Below are 16042 nucleotides of genomic sequence, written 5' to 3' on the forward strand. Positions count from 1 at the left end.
GTGCTGCCTGTACTATATGGAGGGATATGAGAGACAACTAATGCTAATTGTGGAAATAAATCAATAAATTGTTTTATTATATTTTAACTGCACTCCTGTTCCATTAATCCACTAATGGTTATAGTCCTGCTCCTAATGTGGAAAGCTGTGCGGCATCCAAGTGTGGCCAGAGTGCGTTTTGGGACTTTTTGGAAGCCCCTGATGAGGATGGTACCTCTTCAGCAGGCCACAGGCAGGAGGTCAGTGAAGCTTCTTCGCCCACCTTCGGAGCCATGGCTGGGACAAGGTAGTACATGAATGTTTAGGGGTAGGCTTTAGGATTTACAGTCTGTCCCTACTGGGCTGTGTTGTTCCAGTGCTGAAATCTGTTACTTTTGGGGTACTGATGCTCAGGCAGTGTCACTGAGGCACCAGTAAGGTGAGACTCAGCAAAGACTGGCAGGGCTGAGAGACACCATTTAGGAGAGAATGGTGTTGAACGGGATTTTCTGGAGATGAGCAAGGAAGGAAGCGACCCATTCTAAAATGCTCAGCTCCCCATTCTGGCAGGGAAGTAAATATCACAGCACTCTTAAGCCAGGTTACAGGTATTCTGATATTTATAAATGTCAAAAAAAGCTACAGGAAGATACTCAGAATTGAGAGGATAATAGATTTGAGGCTGTCTAGGAGTGCATCTGTACTATCAAATAACATCAGTCCCTGGTTTATTCCTGGTTCACTAATTGTCCACACTTCGTATAAATAAGTTCATGCTTGAGATCTCTTTTGGACTGATGTGTCTTGTCCCTCTGAGACAGAGTTTCGGGGTATGTGAGCACCGAGGACAGCTTCTGACCCACCCTGGGGGGAGAGGACACCAGAGCAACCCTCTCCACCTGCACAGCCCTCCAGCTCTCTCGCATGGGGTGTTGTAGCCCCAGACAAACCCATTGCTCCTGCCGTGCCCCATGTCATGTTGAAAAAGAAAAGAAGCGCTGTTCCAGTGGGCAGCAACGCAGCCCTCGCATTATTTCAGACACTTTGAACGGAAGAAATAATAATTGAAATAATAATTGCTACAGCCAGGAAGTCGCCACAAAGGGCCCAGAGGACACCTGGGCAAAGTTCTATGCTGTGTGGATGCAACCTGTCTGATCTAAATGGAGCTTTCCCTGAACAGCAAGGAGATGAGCCCTTTGCATCTTCTATCCTGTTGGTACAAGATCAGCATGGGGCTGCAATCTGTACAACCTAATTTGTCCTCCTTATATGTATGTAATGGTGTAGTCTTTAAGTACTATTGTCCCCTTTGCTAGCCAAGAGTAGTCCTAGGCGGTTGTGGGCTTATTACTTTCCAGGAATGGACGTATGTTTTCTTTCCACGGAGTGCTAGAAGTTGAGAAGAACAAAAGAATGTTCAGTGAGAGCAGGGATGTGGGGAGTGAAAAGTAAAACCAGAGATGGCAAACTCTACACTCCTTCTAGTGAATTTCATAATAAAACACCTCCTAAAGCAACTGAAATAATTGCACAAAAATGAAAGAGTTTAAAAAAAAAGATTAGCCCATATGTCATTTTTTAAGCATTTTTCACAAGATAATATGAGGTCAGACAGGTTTTGAAACTAAAATTAGATCAAAACACAAATATATATTGGGGTTGTTGGTTTTTAACTTTTGTCTAATACAGCTGGCATTATTCAATGCAAGAAATCACCTACCACTTATTACATCCATACAAATATTCATTAAATATTTTTATTTTAAGATCAGCCTCCTAGAGTAAAGCTTTTTATATCAAATTGTTAAACTCCTACACTGGAAACTGTTTGGATGCATTGTAGGTTTATTTACATCTAGGTTAAAATCTAACATCCGCAGTTCTGCGGGCTCCCCTCATACTATGTTCCTATAAATTGAATTCAAGATGCATAGCTTAGCAGAGCGCTATGACTTTGAGATTTTTTCTCATAATGTAGCGGGGGGGGGGGCAAAAACATGTGTGCTTCAGGCAGAAACTCATGTATAAGAACTCCTACCTCCACATTACTTGTAATACCATTTAAAATGAATTGTACTTGTTTTGTCCTCTGAAGCAGTGCTTCAAAGGCAGCTGTGAGTTAACAAGATATTTTAAATGGAAAAGGTGTTGCCTGCTCCCTTGCAGCCTGTGATTTCCATCTTCCTTTCTACACCCCCTCTGCATAGGTGCTGTTCACTGTACAGGCAGACTAAACCTCTCTCAGTGCTTTCCCGCATATCGGCTATTATTTGTTATTCCTATTTTTACTGACTATCTCAGCACCTGCTGAATTCTAGCAGTCTTCCTACTAAACCTGAGACATTTAGTTAATCTTTGCACAAAAGGGAGGGTGGAGCCAGCGGTTGAATGCAGCCATCAGCCTGCATGATTCCTACAAGCTCCAGGGCCTAATTTTCTGTTATGCTAACCTGAAGCTGCTTAAACCTTTTCACTAAAAGATTTGCTGACTGGTAGAAATGAAAGAAAAGTGATTTTTCAGAAGGTCCCTGTTCAGTGCTGTCTATATATTCTCAGTTCTTAATCCTGTAGAATTTCCAGTTACAGAACAGGTAGGATTTCTGGGGTAGAAGAAACAAGGCTATGAAAACAGTAGCAGTTGCAAGACTGCAGAAATGACATACTTTTCTCCTGCTGAGCAGCAGCAGAAATAATCTGTTGTTGCCCTCCATGTTGAATGGCAGTAGATTTTGGGGCTTTATAGTATATCACGTTCTTAGTTGAAAAGAAATTATTTGCACAGACTTTAGAAATATTTTCTGTTGGTTTATTGCTATTCATAAGGTATAAACAACCATGCTTACCTTTGACAGAGAGGATAAAAACAAGCAATATGGTATTGAGGCAATTTTGCCAGAAGAAAGTCCAGCTCAGATTTCATTGTATAAGAAAATATGTTTCCTATAAAAAGGTTCTATTTTCTGTTATTTTCCGGTCCTGTCTGCTCCCACACTATTCCCCATTCACAGTCACCACCAATAAAGCTGCATGCCCACTACTGGGCAGCCAAAATAAAAAACAAATCAGCAAATAATTTATTTATTGAAAAATGCTATTTCAGAATTGCCAAAATTGATAATCAGTTCAGGCTAAATGTACTGCAAAGTTTCAAACTTCAGGTGGAATGAATTTTAGAGTGTAAACAGTGCCTTAACAATTTAGCAAATGCTGAAATTAACTGGAATCTTCCATCAACAACATCACCAGCATTTCTGAAATCTTACCTCGGGTTCATATAAACTAATGACCAAGGAAACAGAAACTACAATGTGTGGGAGTGCTCTTGCTTCTCATTTTTTACTCTCCATTAACGTTAGAACTCTTAAGGGCTTACCTAATGATACTTCTCCTTTCTGCATAGACTTTATTAATATATTCCTATACATAGGTAGGTATTGAGCCACTATAACCTATGATAGCCTTGTAAAGGGGAATTTGAATGAAAGTCTCCTATATATTCCTGGACTATGTCCTCATTACTCAAAAAACTACTGTTTTTTCGTTTTGTAGCAAAAGACTCCAAAAAGTTTTCACTAAAGTAAGAGACTAGTTAATGGGTAACTGATATTAATGAACAGGAAAAAACCCAGCATTTTCCATTATGTCAAAGGCAATGTTACTGTTCCCAGACACTTTCTAATCATAAAAGTCAACCCTCTGTTATCTATCATACTGTTTAAAAGTAAAAAATGCAAGCTTGCAGATGAGCGCAATAAAGATTTGGAATGAGGACTACACTGTTTAATAAAGTGCAACTTGCAAAGCTAAAATGGTTGTTCTTGTCTATGGAAATACATGATTTATGAAGGAACAGAGGTGAAATTGATTTAAAAAATTAATTTTTATCTATCTTTAGGTAGAAATTTATGAACGCACAAAGGAAACAGGATTAATCAGAATAGAATAGCCTTCTTAACAGTCACTTTTCTCCATTTTGGAGAAGACACTGATACAATGTTTCATCCTTGTCAACTCTACTTACTTCCGAATGTATTTTCCTAATATTAGCCCTTTCAAATTGGTTTCACAGTTTCTCTAGGTTGCCTATAAAAGAAAATCGTAGCTTTTCTGTTGTACAAGTTTTTCTGTTGTATAAGTTGCCATCATTCCCTGATAATATTTGAATAATAGTCTGTGTTATAGGAAGCCACCAATTTTACAGAAGAAGATCTCCAGGCCAGGGATAGGACATAGTTGTCCCTACAGCATGCATCCGGTTACTCATTGGATGGATCCCACTCCATTACTGCCAACAATGCAAAGTAAACATATTCGGTCCCATCTATATGGGAAGACAGAGTTTTGCTGGGGATGACTTTGTTGTAAGCTTCTCCCTCAATACTATATACAATCTAGATGAGCTTCTCCATTGCTGTTGTGATTCAAACAGAAGCTCAGATGGCAGGGAACACATTTCAAAAATAGATTTTTAAGCAGGTTCAATAACCTGGAATATTAAGATTTCGAGTTCTGGTTATATTAAAATGCAGGGAAATAGAGCATGTGTGTCGGAGTGCGTTTCTTCACTTCCACATCTGGGCCTGACGAAATTTCCCTGGGAAGTACAGGCTAGCAAAACTGATGGTGACTTATTGAAATTACATCTACCTGAGGTTACAGAAGCAACTGGACCTGGCTGATGCTGGAAGGTGGGGTGAGGAGGGACATAAGCAGGCAATTTTTGTGTCTCCTGTAGCAGCTGTGACAAATGAGTGAGGCTCCATCCTACAGGCCATTTTAACTTTATCTTTTCTCCTGTGCTACATATCTCCCTCCTAATATTATCATAATTTATCATACCTTTAAGATTCATCTCACTGGCACAAAGCTTTTGGATCATGAACCTTACATCCATAATTGATTCCTCAATGGGCGATCTGTGACTTCTTTCTTGTTAAGATAGCTAAAAATTCAGAATTCAGTTCCTTGACTTTCATTTTTATTTGTGCCACTTTCTAAAAGGGTTTCTGACAATTTCTGTTCATTGATCTCTGTGCTGCCTATATTCATTTTACAGCTAGATGATGTGATTTTACTAAATAATCAAGGGGAGCTAGATCTTTTCTTCTACCTTACCTTGTGTGTCAGATTAAAAAATGCTACACTTTTTTTCTACACTTGGTTATGACCTGTTGAAAGTTAACACTGCATCAAAAAACCAGCGTGCCTACTTTTGTGGGCACTTGCAGATCCCACTTTTTATTACATAAGTGCCTAGAAGACCTGGCAGAGATATCATGTTGCAGGCACTGAATGCACACATATGAAAAGCTAATTGCTCCTGTCATTTCAGACTTCACACTTGCGGACTTTATCACCAGCTAAGGACGGGCAATAGGTAATACAGGTTCCCTGAACCATGACTTTTCTTCTGGGGAAGATGTGCTGCTTTACTTGAAAGTTTTTAAGGCCTTGCTTTTCTCCCTGAGAGACTCCCCCGGTGCCTGAGGGGCAAGCCTGAGGGGATGTGGCCATGGTGCAGCGGGTCAAACTGCGGGCATTGCCGCCTTGCAGCTTGCAGCTGCTCCGCCTGCCATCCCTGTTCCTCCCAGCGGCTGCTGCCGTGGCCCTCCTTAGCGCGAGATGTGGCAGAAGTGCAGTGCATGACCTTCCTTAGGTGATCATTTTAATGGTATGGATCATTAGGTTGTCTTTAATTTCTCTTCCTTTGTATTAATTAAGAAATTCAGCATTTCAATGGGTTGTCATTAATACCTAGAAATGTTGCATGAGTTTACTGAATAACGTATCAAGTGCAATTTCATACACGAGGGAGGAAAGGTTATTTCTTTCCCCCATAGAAAGAGGATCATACTTGACTTTTTTTTGTTCTGCGGCCATTTTATGGTCCATACATTGTGCTGTTTGCAGAGGTAATTAAATGATCCATTACAAATACCATTTGCTGTGGCACCTTTTTTGGTTTTTGTTTTGGGGTGGGGTTTTTTGCGGAATGCAGGAGGAAAAGTTTGATAGCAGGTGATACAGGCTTTCAAGAGAGAAAACTGTAAGTGCTAGTCTCAGTTCGTAACAGGATCATTCCATCTACCCAAAATCTGGAAAGTATAGAAAACTGGGAGAAGTGTCCAACAGGAATGTGTAATTAGTAACATCTGCAGGGTTTCACTTCCTATCTGACTTATATCCCTTCTTCCTTCTCACATACTATTAGCAGCAAATTTGTGACAAGGGGAAAAAAAGGTGTCTTGGCAGGAGTTTCAGTGTACAGACATCTCAAGGACAGAGGTAGAATGGTTTAAACATTAACTCTTGCTCAGGGTTGTGCTTCAGGGTGCAATCGAACCCTTTAATTGCACTAGAAATATTTTCAGATACTCTATCTCTTAAAAAAGAGGGTAAGAAACCTGTCTTAGTTCCACATTTCATGATCTCTCTGCCATTTACCACTGTATCAGTGCTAGTAGATCTTGTAAGTATTGGATGCTTTCACAGAGCAGGAAAAAACTCCAAACACTGTGATGAATTTTCTGTCCAGATGCTCAGCCTGTCCAAAAGGAACTTGATAAACCAATACTAACAGGCCTTAGAGGATAAATAAAGTTCTCTCGTAAAATGAAATTTAGGAATTAGGGCATTTGATCTAGCTCTATTGTGAGGTCAAGGGACCCTATTCAATTAACTTCAATTTTGAAATATGTAGCTTTGAAACTGAGTGTTTGCTGATATGTATGTATGTATGTGCCTCCTGAGATGCATGAGATTCCATTGTATTGTATTTATGTTTAACTACATACAGTGTTATTGTCCCATACCTTATTTCTATGTTTTATTCACAACCTGTTCTGCAGACAGCTTCGCACACTTGCAATACTGATGATACTTTCTTTGGCCATGAAATGAACCGGGTGCTGTCAGCTTCAGATCAAATAATCACTGGGTTTTTTTCTCCTTCCCATCCTTGCTTTTCTAGGCTGTTTCAGAATAGACCTGTGTTATGCCTTGTTAAGTTGTGCTTAGAATATATACAGTTATACCCAGTCATTGTAAACTTAATTCAGACTAGCTGAAATAAGCATAGCCCATGTCAGAAGAAAACTTATATAAAGGTTTTATTAACCCAGTGTTTCACCAAATTCTGACAAAATGCAAATAATTTACCCAGATGAAGATAGAGCATAGCAGCTTCATGGTAATCATAATACTCTGCCTCCTTAAAGGATCGTCAAAGATGTAGGACAAACATGCAAAACTACTGGAAGAGCTGAATTTGAAAGAAATTATGGTTGTACCTTTGCTGATATGTAAGGACTGTTGCTGTGAGACTGGTACTGATGCTCATTAACATTGTCAGTATATACAGAAGGGCCTCTTCCATCCTCACAGAGCATCTGTTAGTGGTCCAGGGATGGGGGGCAGCTTGCTGTTGCAACTGCCTTCTGCTCTACTCCTGTGAGCAAGAATGTCACAGTCCTGTGTTGGCTTAGCCGCCAGATCCACATCCAGCAGCTGCCTGATTTTAAAACACCTATCACTACAGAGATGCTAAAGAATATTGATAACAGACAATGATAATTTGAGAAAACATGCAAAATGAGTAAGGGGTGTAACTGGAAAGGATTTTTGATCTTGTTTGGACCCTCAGAACCGAAGACAAAAAAGGATTCTATTTAAAAGTCTTTGTAATATACTCTTGCAAGGGTAGAGAAAAACACACTTTCATTGGTTTCTGTCCCTGCTGCTGAATACAATTCCCGCTTTATGACAGTAGAAAACAATGTTCATAAAACTGACTTTCCACAAAAACAAATCTACAATAGGTTTAGTTTATGGAGAAGGGAGAGGACACACAAAGCTCAAGCTGATTTTGTGAAATGTACTCCACTGAGTGTACTCTGTGTCTTTTTTAAAAACAAAAAATCCACACCAAAATGTAGCTGATCTACACTGCATTAAAACATATACTTCCTCACTCTCACGTGCAAGTGGCATTTTCTGTCTTGCTTCTCAGAGAGTGTTTAGTAGTGCAGCACCGTGGCAAAATCTCCTGTTATGAAGACATCATTGTTACTTTTTCCAGTGATGATACCAGTGCGTTACAAAATAGTCTCATAATTAAAAACTAAACTGGTGTCAGCAGCATAAAAATGAATGAAGAACACACTGATTCAGAATATCTTTATTTTGTGTTTATTACCTTAGTAATTTATAAAACTATTAAAATGGTTATAGCTGTCTTTCTTAATATGTGAACTCACAAGGTGATTCTGTACTAACAACAGTAAATACCAATAAATATCAGGAAATTAATAACTAGAATGAGGAAAGCAGCTTTTAAAGTCTGGGATGTTTTATCTTCCCAATCTTAAATAAATAATTAAAGAGAAGACCTGACTATTTTTACTTTTGCATTTTATTTCTGTTAATTGTTGCACAAATTAAATTGAACATAGTGTAAGGAGAAATGGATAATTACTCAAAGGCAATTAAAGATTCTGAAGCCTGTATAGTAATTATGATTATTTTCTTTGGAAAATGAGAGTGCCATTTATCTCTAATGTATGCTATGTAATTAAGTCCATATGCAATTATCTTTCTCTTGCCATACACTTCCAATGGGAATTGTTTTTTAAAATGTCTGGCAAGAGAGAATGTAATTGTATGCAGTGGGACACTCCTCTACATAAAGAATTTCTTAGGTTTTGTTCAGCATGACTTCAGTATGTTTCCTAGTCTGTTTTTACTTGGCGACTTTTGACATGGCCTACCATTAAAGTAGAATGCTAGACACACGGCACAGTCACTTCTCTGGTTCTTGTGTCTGCCCCTCTATTCCTCTCTGAATTCTCCATAACTTACCATATTCCTCAGCTTTTGTAGAGCTATGTTGCTGCCCTGGCTATGTGTCTACTCATGGCTCTGTAAAGCTGGGCTCCGTATAGTCTTGCTTGAGAAAAGATTGAAAGATTGCTGTGCAGCCCTCCATGCCTTCGTTCCTGAGCTGCTTCAGTAGCCAGATAAGCAAAGGGGCAAGAGCAGCTACAAGGAAAGAAGAAAATTGCCTTTCAAAATAGGACTTGATGTTTTAGCTGACAAAGAACTTATCACTGCCTTCTACGCATGTTGCTTTTTCCCTTCTCTCCAGGGCTTTCCAGCCTAGTCCTTTCCTAGCTTATAAAAGGAGATCTATTGTGTGCAAAATTTAGTAGAGCTTGACTTCTGAAGGAGGTTACTATGGGATGTGCTCCGAGGCCTGTGGAAATCTGTCTTTGAAATGCAGTCTTAGTATCAGCATGCTTTGGCTTGCACTGTACCATTTTATCACTCATTGAACCCTTTTATATGGTCAATGCACAGAATGACTCTTAACACTGCACTGGTTTTTCTTGTGGCTTTTATGCAGCCGTGAAAGGGAAGGCCCAGTGATAACCAGGTTCTCTCCCAGTGGCACACAGCTCGGCCATTAGCAACAGGGTGATCCCATGCGAAGTCCCAGCAGGTTCATGTACTACCCAGGAAGCTACATGGGTAGCGCTTTCCAAAAGTGTTGGAAGATCAACAACGAGCAACCTAGCATCCAGCTGTGTTGCCCTGGAGGAAACCAGTAGGGTAAAAGGAAGCTTTTTCTCTTTTTCTTTGTGCTGTGAGGGCACAAACCACACATACAGATATATATATATATACACACACATATATATATATGTGCAGTGGGTGGCTGCAGCTGGTGCAGCTCTTTATGTCAGTGGGCAGAGGCCACGCAGCCAGGAGCGGGATTCACGTTCAGAAGCAGGTAATGACCTGGAAACAGTGAGTAGAGGCAGATTATGGGCATTTCGTGGCTTGTTGGGCTTTTATTTTCTAGACAACAAATATGAAGCCATAAAACACAGGAATAAATATGACTGGACACAAGTTAAATTAACGCTGCGTTCCATGATTTATTGTATTCTTAATGTTCGTTGTATTTACATATTTATTACTCTTAATGTCTAACTTCCTGCAGTGGGACTTTCTGCTTACATAGTTCAGGAATGCCAGATGTGGCCAGATAGAAATGCTGTAATAAAGGCCATAGCATACTCTTTCTCTATGAAATGTACAGTAACATGAATGTTTCATGGCTAGAAATAAGACATTTATCGTCCTGAGTGTCTAAGCCACTATTGAAATAAAATGCAAGGCTCTGCAGTATTTGTGCACCCTATACTAATATCCTAAAGCAGTTATTAAGTGGATATATGCGGCTTTATTTATGTATCTCTTAAATACTGGTAAACCTCTGCAAAAAAACTGCTTGTTAGTACTACTGATGCCTGTATAGTTTAACTAGATTTCTGGATTTTGTCACAATGATGTACTATGCAAATAGAATTTGATACATGTAAAGCTGATTTGAAACAAAAGCTAGTTTCCTAAAGCAGTTAAATATGAACATAAAGAGTGTTGGTTTTATCCTTGTTTGTTCAGGATCTTAACAGATTGTCCTCAAAATACACACACCTACCTTTAACTCATTGCCTAGTGTTTCACATCAAAGTTCAGCATTTTAAAATAATTTATTGGCCATCCCTTTCCAATTTAGATACCTATAGTTAAATAACTAAATCAATATTTAAGCTTCTAAACAAAAACAAACTCAGCCTTATAGAGCTGCAGAGAGTTAGTGGCTCCCTTCAGAATTTGTTGGTCTCAGCAATTCTTGATAATCATACTCTCCTTGTTTGGATGCCTGAAGTCAGTCACCATATTTATATACTGATTCAGAAATATGAAATGATGATTTGCCACAATGAAATTCTCAGTGAAGTTGGATTAATCAAGGACTAAATAGATTACCACTGTAAAAGGAAATTGCATTTTTTTCAAACATCTGAGGAGGAAATTTTAGCTAGCTTGCTCAAAGACTCTTCTTTAATCAGCTTGAATATTCTTATCAGCAAAACGTAAGAAAAAATAATGACTCTCTCTGTTTTGATCTCTAGATTCAGGTCAGTCTTGTCTCAGCCAGTATTTTGTGGGAGAAAATATCTGAGTTTGAATGGCATGCATTGTACAAATAACTGCATTTTAATAATGAGTTTAAATGGAATCTGAGAACTAATCTATCATTCATAAACGAAGGTTGAAGAAGACTTAGAAAGAATATATATCTTGCCTTGAAATTATAATGGTGCCAATTTTTGTCATTTCATCCCTAGTTAATCCATTCCGTGATTAACCCCATATTATGCACAAAAGGCAATGAAAGATGCATGTCCTTGTGAACTCATTATTTGTCACACTGGCACAAGAAAATGGATTTCATCGTTGATTATGTCAGTTAAGTATAGCCTATATTAATAGTGCTACCTTCCAGGTGGAGCTAGTGGGGTTCCTCTGGGAAAGGGACAGCCTTCTGATGTCTTAATTACTTCTGACTGCATGCTTGCTTTTTTGGTTGGAGCACTGCAGCTTTGCATCACAATGCCAATAAGTAATAGGGCAAGGTGGGAAAATATTCCTGATCTTACAAGCCACATAGCATTCTTCATGTGGCCGTGAGCCATACATGGCACACAGAGAGCAGATCATAGAGAGAAAAGAGTTCCCGGAAAACTTGCTATGCTCCTCAGGGATCCCTCAGCTCTAATGTGGAGCTGAGCTGAGCCAAGCCAAAAAAGCAGCAAATGTAGCCATAGGTGTTCTGGTGGCACCCATACTGCTCATGAGTCACGGGTTGGCCTCCTCTGTGTAGGGAATAGAAAGACAGCTCTTTACATTTATTCAAAGGTGCCACTTTCTGAAGTGCACAGAGGCTGTATAAAGTGAGTAAGAACGTGAAATAATCTTGTGATTAATCAAAGAACATGGATATTTTACAACTTCTTTTCCAAGGTATAAAGTATATTTATTTGACGTTGTGCAGGTCTAGTGCTATTCAGGTCACATATGTAGGTTAACATACATTTTCCAGGGAAAAGGTGATTGTGTAAAATTGTTATATCACTGATCATGAAAGTTTGCCAGAGTTTTATTATACAATAAATGAAACCTTCCTCTAATTACTTAAAGGGAATAATACCCTCATGTTTATTGTAATAGTTTCTACGCCAGTGAGCAAGAAGCTGATACTGTAGTCTATGGAGATACAGGCATATTATTGGCAATGATCCCGTCAGGACATACAAATGAAGTGTTTGCTCTTAAAACTAAGCTGGATAGCCTTTGCCTAGCTTGAAGGACACTGCTGCACACAATGAAATCCAGTTCTTCTTTGAGAATCCTTAGATGAAAGTAGACAACATACTACTACCTTCAGTCTATTCTATTCTCTTCAGTGAAGGGACTGGTTTATCTTACGTGATTCAATCTTGATTTGATGAAAGGAAGATCAGTCTTGCAAAACTTTGCTCAAGTCATGCTGAAAAATAACATTGTTCTGCCCACTGGTTATTTGCTATCCCTAATTCCCTATCAAATTCATGTCAAAACCCCTTCTTTCCAACAATCAGCACTTCACGCTTAAAGTCACGTTTGAAAACAAACTACTTCTTTCAGTTTCATAAATTAACAGCAAACTGTCTGAATCGTATATACTGTTAGCTGCCTATTTTAGGAGTGATGATAGAAAGAAATAGGTCACTGGCTTTGACTGTGTCCTTTTGCTTATATCATCAGAAATATGTGTAAAATACACAGAATTGACCAGTCTCTTCAAAAGTAGGAGCAGATGGGTTCCTGTTTGCTTCTCCCACTGCCTCAGAACAAAGCAGAGGGAAAGAAATACTGAGAGTTATAGACCTGCATGAGAAAGGGGAAGTGGTTTTCCTCCATGATTGGTATGGCATAATGTTTGCTTTAGGCATAGGAATTACCTGAAGCTATATTTAGCTGCTCTAACTGTACTAGAGCTGCCTCCAACCTGGACTTTACAAATGTGCTCAGGTGCTTTTCTTGCTGTTAGGAAGGTAATTACATTCTTAAACATTTGCTGAATTTGGGGTTGTGAGTATGATCTCTCACTGTTTTTAATATCACTGCTAACAGGTGAAGAGGTAGAAACGTTGTTTTGGAAGGAAAGAGTGGCCAGGAGTCATTAAATATCTCTGGGATTGTTCAATCTATTCAGCTCCTTTGCCTGAACAGACTATAAGTGCTTCAACAATAGAACAGGGTGTGTGAACTGCGCAGTGTCAGTGCGCTCCTGACAGTTCCTGTGGAGATGCAGCCACCTTCGGAATTTAGATAAATATGTGGGAATGCGAAAAGGTGAAGGCGGCATTAGAAGGCTGAAAAGCTGTAAAATGTTCCATTGTTTGAACAAGGACTTTTCTTTATACTTAGTAAGTACGTTTTCACATTAAAATTAGTTCAGAAACATTATCTTTCATCTGGTCACATATTTATTGGTGTTGGGGATTTTTTTATCTTGCAGGTGATATTCCTAATCGCAAAATGAGTTTTCAAAATCTACAGTAACTCTAATTGGCTGCCCTCTCCCATCTTTTACTCTTTGAATTTGTCCTCAAAAAGTAATTTTTTTCCTTCTTTTCCCTGTTTTAAGATTCTCCAGAAACATTTGAGTAATTTATAGAGGCATGCAGTCTAACAAAACATGTACAAAATGTTATTACCTGCAATGATACTCTAATAATCACATTTACTTTACGCTATTTTAATCATGCAATACATTATGGGATTATATTTTTTAAAAGATGTGTGTGTATATGTGTAATGTATCAGCACAAATTACATGCTATTATTATTCTCCAAGCAGGCAACAATCCACCAAGTGTGACATTAGCCTACATTTAATGTTATCAGTGGCAGAAAGAAAGCTGGGGCTGGCATTTTTAAGAAGATACCATGGTTGTCATATTCTGGTGCTAGCAGTACAGAATAGCTATCACTTATCTTCTTCTGCTCCTTTATTGGCTAAAGCCATGAGAAGGGTAATTAATTTCTAATCTGTTATATCATGAGTGGTTTGCTCACTGCTTTCTTCTGAAACCTTCCTGAAGGGGAGATGGCCTTATTACCATGATGAAAAAATGGGGTTTGTTTTTCAATTATTCAAACCCAAACTTTATTCAAAAAGGAAAACAGATTCCTTTTCCCTTAAACCTCTTCAGTGCGCATATGCTGCAATGCTGGATATCTCTTGCCTTGAAACTTGCATGTGTTGGCTGAAAAGAAAGCTGAAAATTCCTGTAAGCTCCATTTTCTTTCTCATTGCTGATCTTGCAGGTAAGCAGTTTCTGCCTACTGCCTCCTGCACAGTAGAGATTTACTGCATTCACAGAGGAGAATGACATACAGGTGTCTTTTCTCCCTCTTGTACGTGTTACTACTCTGACCCTTCTATCAGGGCTTGGTTAAGGTTTAAAGAGTTTAATACCCGAAACACTGATTCAACTTACCAGTGGGAAACCAGGAAAAATTATACTAATCTTTTATAGTGCTTGGGATTTAACTTTCTCTACTTGGAATCATGAGTCAACTGACTAACAAACCATATTTTTATGAGGGGAGGAAAGAAAATTGTGCAAAGCAAGTAAGCAGTAACAATTAATATTTTAAAGATTAATTAAAACAATTTTATGGTGTTTCCTTTGGTGAGACCAGCTATTTTTTGTTGGACTTCTGCAATAACTTACTTACAGTTCAAAGATTTTTAAGACTTGCTGGGTACCAAGGTCTGACTTAAACCGATCTGATCTGTTAGTATGGCTTGTTTCTGTTAACCTAACTTCACTGACTGCTCCCATTACCTGCTTCTGTCTCTGCTGGCCACACCTTGCAAGGCTCCTCGCTCTACTAGATGTTTTTCCATCCCACGCTTGCTCTGTCAGCCTCTCCTTGTTCAACCCTTGCTCTGCTAGCCTTCTTCACTAACCCTGCATGGTGCTGCTCCTCATGCCTTGGCCATACCAAAGAGGTTTGCTGACAGCTATCCCATCTCGGCTCTTGGAAGAGTGCATGCGAGGGAGAGGTGAGGACAGTCTCTTTGCTCATAGGAGACTCTTAAGCAGTTCATTCTGTCTGGTACACACGCAAGATGCATGTGCAAAACTTTATGTCTTGTTCCCCCTGTGTAGCCTTTATAATGGTGAAGTCTTACCTGTTTAAGGCTAAAGCATCCACTCACCTGAGGCATAGTTAATTGGATTGGCTTTGTACACCAGTTCAAGTACATGCTTTACTTTGTTCTGCATGTAACTCCTTGCTTTCACAGATGTGGCTCTCTGTGACATACAAAACAAACTTTTAAGCCCTGCTAGTCCTTTAGTCCTGTCCATTTTTCTCCCCTTTGCTCCGTGGGGGAAATAACAATATTGTGGCCATTTTCTTTGAGTTTCTTGCCCAAAGAGGTTTAAAGAATGTGGAGGTTTTCCTTGAGCTTGTCCTCAACCAACAGCTTTATATTAGGAATTTGGCATGCATGGATTTGTGGGCATTTTGTGGCCCCTCTTTTACTCCCTCCCTGACTTCCTCCCCCAAAAAAATCCTTAGAAAAAACATTTTTATTTGCTTACTTTCACCTTTTCCATGTAAATGAAAACCCCACTGCTATTATCTCTAGATAAGAGAAGGCATCTCCCAGTCCTGTGCCGTTTAACATCAGAAAGACAGAATGCTGCATTAACAAGAGAGATGAAGTTTGGGAGGTCACCTCTTTGTGAGGCAGAGTACACAGCTGATGTTATTCCAGTATCTTTACACTTGAAAGACATTAAAAATCCATCACATCTTCCTAGATTAAATGCTACAGTATGGTTAATTGTGCTCAATCTTAAAAACTTATTACTGAATTGTTGCATTTGGTAGACTGGAAATAAAATTCCTTTTCATTGCAGAGCACATACCATTCTGTGTCTTTAATGAGTTTACCTTACTGGGATGTCCAACCCAGTGAAATGGAGAGTTTGTGGCCTGTCATAGCTCCTAAGGCAAAGAAAGACACAGATTTAGCACATAGAATCCAAATATTCTTTTGGATAGGAGAAAGCCAGTTATAAACAAAGTTAATTTTGCTACTTTCCAGTGTTGGAATTTTTATTAAGTGTCATTTGACCTTTACATT

Source organism: Buteo buteo, chromosome 8 (genome assembly GCF_964188355.1).
Source record: "Buteo buteo chromosome 8, bButBut1.hap1.1, whole genome shotgun sequence".
Taxonomy (NCBI): Eukaryota; Metazoa; Chordata; class Aves; order Accipitriformes; family Accipitridae; genus Buteo; species Buteo buteo.